Below are 4,797 nucleotides of genomic sequence, written 5' to 3'. Positions count from 1 at the left end.
GATTTTAATTATTTTTAATACAATTTTACAGGAATTGCTCAAAAAATGTAATTATTCTTAAAAATTTAATTTCAATTCCTCGTAAAAATCAATTATTATTAAAAAATATGTTCTTTTTTTAATTCTTCGGAAGAATTCAATTATTTACAAAAATATTAGAATTTTTTACAGAAATTCAATTATATTCAAATATTTTAATAAAATTGTTCAAAAGAAATCAATTATTTTAAATACAATTTTAAATAAATGTTTTTTAAATAATTCAATTATTCTTTTAGATTTTAATAAAATTCTTCCCAAGAATTAAATTATTTACATAATTAATTCTTCGAAGGAATTCAATTTATTATTTTGATAAATAACAAAAATATTCCCGAAAATTCTATTATTTTGAGGCATTTCAATAAAATTGTTTGCAAAATTCAATTATTTTCATAAATAACAATATTCATCACACGAATTCAACTATTTTTAAAAGTAATAAATTTTTTCTTGGAAATTCAATTATTTTAAAAAATTATAATAAAATCGTTCGCAAGAATTCAATTATTTTCATAAATAATAAAATGCTTTTTAAGAATTCAATTATTTAAAAAAAAGTTAATAAAATTTTACACAGAAATTCAATTATTGTCAAAAATTTTAATAGAATTCTTTGTAAAATTTAATTATTTTTAAAAACTTTTCACAATTCAATTTATTATTTTCAATATCTACTACATTAATATAATTTTTAAAAAGCGAATTCAATTATTTAAAAAAAATGGAATAAAATTCGTTGCAGGAATTGAATTATTTTCATAAATAATACAATTCTTTACAGGATTTCAATTATTTTTAATACAATTTTAAGTAAATTCTTCAAAAAATGTAATTATTTTCAAAAATATTATTAAAATTCTTGGAAAGACTTCAATTATCAATTATTTTTAATACTTTTTGCAAAAGTTCCTTAAGAATTTTCAAATCCATTTGTTTATAATTCAATTTTACGAAATTTCGAATAATCAGGAATTCATTAATTAAATATTTAGAAAGTAAAAACTTGAAATAATTTTTTAAAAAAATTCAACTTTACTTTTTCAAAAAAATTAATTCTACAGAATTGTCAGTTAAAAGTATGAAAATTTTCAACCGAGTGATAAATTCTACTTCATATGTATTAAAAATAATTGAAATTCTATATGATAAGTTTTATTATTTCTGAAAATAATTGAATCTCTGTAAAAAATTTTATTATTTATGCAAACAATTTAAATATTGCGAAAAATTTTGTAAATAGTTGAATTCCTGTGAAGTTTTTATTATTTATGAAAATAATTTAATGTTTGCTTAGAATTTTATTAACCCTTTTTTTAATAATTGAATTCTTTTGAAAAATTTTATTAAGTTAGTATAGATTTTTAAAAATCATTGAATTGAGGAAAACTTTTGAAAATAATTGAAATTTTGCCAAGAATTTTATTAAAATTTTTGAAAATAATTGAATTTTGGAGAAGAATTTCATTATTTTTAAAGATAAGTGGCATTTTAAAAAATTTTTTTGAACATTGAATTACTGAGAAGAATTTTATTACTTTTGAAAATAATTGAATTTCTACAATCATTTGTAACTTCTCCAAAATTCAATTTTTTCCAGTCGTACTTTACTTTGAAACTTTTTGGACTTGTTTAAATTAAATTATTTAAATAAATTACTATAATTAAATTATTTTATTGTTATCAATATGTGGCACGCTCTGAAGAAAGGTTCATAAGAAATTAAATTATATAATAATAATAATTATTAATACAGTTTATTAAACACTTTATTAGTTAATTAAAAATAATCTCATATTGAAGGTTTTTAGTAAACTGATTTCTACCGCACCAAGTTCAAGTTTTTCTTAGAAAGAAAAAAGTGACATTTTCTTCATAGATATCAATTATTAGTGACAAGGTGATGAACAAGAGAAAATCGCTCGACATTGGTCGTCACCGATAATAGTCGTTTTCTCATTGCCAGCTCAAGGTACATTTTCCAAGTCGAACTGCGGTCACTCTCTAAACAAATATTGTTCCTCAATCTCCTTTATAATCCGATAAATATAAATGATATTTTTTAACGAAAATTTTTCAGTGACATTTATTTTTACTTTCAGAACTTGTCACGTCTCTGTTTCAACTACATTTAAAAATATTAAAAATAAATTAATTAATTAAGTTAAATAAATAATAGTAGATAAATTATAAAATATCAAGAAAATTATCAATCCTCTAAAAGTCAAATTGTAAAAATAAAACGCAAAATTTAACGTTTCGACAGCCCTGCTGTTTTCTTGCAATATTATTTTTACCGAGTGATAAATTCTACTACTAAATTAATTAATTTGTAATTAAATAAATAAATAATAAATTTTCTTAATTTGCTTTTAAAATGATTAAAAAAAATCAATTTTGTAAATGTGAAATGTTAAATGCTTGAAGCACTTGACAAATGAAATATAAATGGACAATACGAAATGGTTTGCGGATGAAGATTATTTTCCCAAATGTATTTAAATTTTTAAATTGCATCTTTATTACAAAATTGTATTTTTCATGAGTAATTTAAAATCCGACTTTTTCTCTTGTATATTATTATTATTATTATTATTATTATATATTTATTTTCAAAATCTCATCTTATTTATAACAGTTTTATCTGACAAGTAAAGAGATTCAATATTTAATCACAATGTAAGTCTAGAGAAAATCTAAAGATTATTTTTTACGGTTCAATACCAACAAGGCCGCACATTTGATCGGATAAATTTACAGTTTGGATTATATCGATTTCCATAATCATTCAGAAAAATGATATATGCATTTCGTCACGAAATTTACTAATTATAATTGGTACATATTGAATTTTAGATTTCTGTACTCACAAAATCTTGATACTCTGAGAAAAATTTTATATAAACCAAATATAATTTATTTGGAGAATAGAAAAAAAAATAAATAAGAAAACACTGTAATAGAATTTTTTCGCCATCCTCCAAAACTTGCAAAATTTTGAGAATAGACAAAAAATAATTTTTATTAATTGAAATAATTGTTATAATACCTACTATTTTTATTTTGAACTATTTTCAAACTATTGCTATACAGAAATATTCTGAATACAAAATAGTTTCAGTAAAAGAAAAAATTCTATTTTTTTGAAAATGGCAATGAAATCGAGGTTGAGCGAAAAATAGAATGCTAATTTTACGGAGAAATGAAGGATTTTTTTTTAAATTCTTTTTTCAAATACTAATTTCACTGTTACAGTTAGATCACTATTATTTTCTCTCCAAATCAGTTAAAAATAACAGATTTGAAAGGAAGAAAAGGGAGTTTAATAATATACCAACATTGATCGTTTAGTTAAGCATAACCAGAGTTGCCACAAAAATTCATCTATTTAATAAGTAAAAATCTTAGTATTCGACTTTTCTCTGTACCAAATTAGTTATTTTTAACTAAATCAAATTTATAGTGCTCCCTAATTCAATAGTCATAAAATAAATTTGGTCAAAAAAAATTTTTTGACAACGAAAATATTCTTCTTTTTAAAAAAAAAATGGTATTTTTTTAAACCCGTCCGAAATTTTAAAAAAAAAATTTATTTTCATCTTAAAAAATTTGTCGACTTAAAATGTTTATTTTTTACTACTTTTAAAGAATTTTTTGTATAGAAAAAAATCATTTTGTCGCTTAAAAATTTAGTTATTTTCAATTATTTACACTAATTAATTGTATTTCATCGTAATATGTAATTTATTACTTAATTATTTACAAAAACAACTTTACTGTTGAAAATTAGACATAAAATATTTATGCCGAGTTTTGAAAAATTTGTTCTATAGAAAATTATTGAAAACTTTTTAATTTTGGAAAAAAAACATTTCTTCTGAAAAAGTATTTTTTAAAGGAATTTTATTTAAAGACCGTAAATACTGTATTTGAACCAAAAATTTCTGAAATTAACAAATTTTTAATAATTTCCTTTAGAATAAATGTTTACAAAAAACTGAGCGAAAATATTTTATGTAAAATTTCTAATATTAATAGTAACTAGCAACAATTCGCGCGCAGCTAACTTTTTACTTCATTTTTTAAATAAATTTAGCAATATTAAAAATAATAGAATTTAAATATTTTTATGTCCAATTTTTGTTGAAAACACTAAAAAAATTGAATTTTTGAGAAATTACAAATAATTGCAGAAATTCAATTATTTTCAAAAGTAATAAAATTCTTCTCATAAAATTTAATTATGTTTAAAATTTAAAAAAAAAATTCGTCAAAATCCCTATTATCTTTGTAAATAACAAAATTTTTTCCCAAAGTTCAATTATTTTCAAAAATGACAATAAAATTCTTGTCCTAATTTCAATTATTTTCAATATCTACTATTTTAACTAAATTTTTCGAAAAAAATTCAACTATTTAAAAAAAATTTTATAAAATTGTACACAAACATTTAATTATTGTCAAAAATAATAAAAATTCCACAGAAATTCAATTATTTAGAATTTTTTATAAATTTCTTTGCAATAATTCAATTATTTTCATAAATTTCTAATTATTATAAATTATTATAAAACATGAAGAAATCAATCACTCCGAGTCTTCGACTCGGAGCAATCGATGTCTTCATGATTTATAACAAAATACCTTTATAAGTTGTTTAATTTCAAAAAGGTTTGAATTTGGAATTTTTGAATGTCTTAATTCCTGTGGAAAAATAATAATAATTAAATATTTATATAAAAAAGAAATTATTGATGT

This window comes from Leptopilina heterotoma, unplaced genomic scaffold, assembly GCF_015476425.1.
Source record: "Leptopilina heterotoma isolate Lh14 unplaced genomic scaffold, ASM1547642v1 Lhet_134, whole genome shotgun sequence".
Taxonomy (NCBI): Eukaryota; Metazoa; Arthropoda; class Insecta; order Hymenoptera; family Figitidae; genus Leptopilina; species Leptopilina heterotoma.
The sequence above is the reverse complement of the archived record's forward strand: the minus strand, read 5'-3'. Positions refer to the sequence as shown.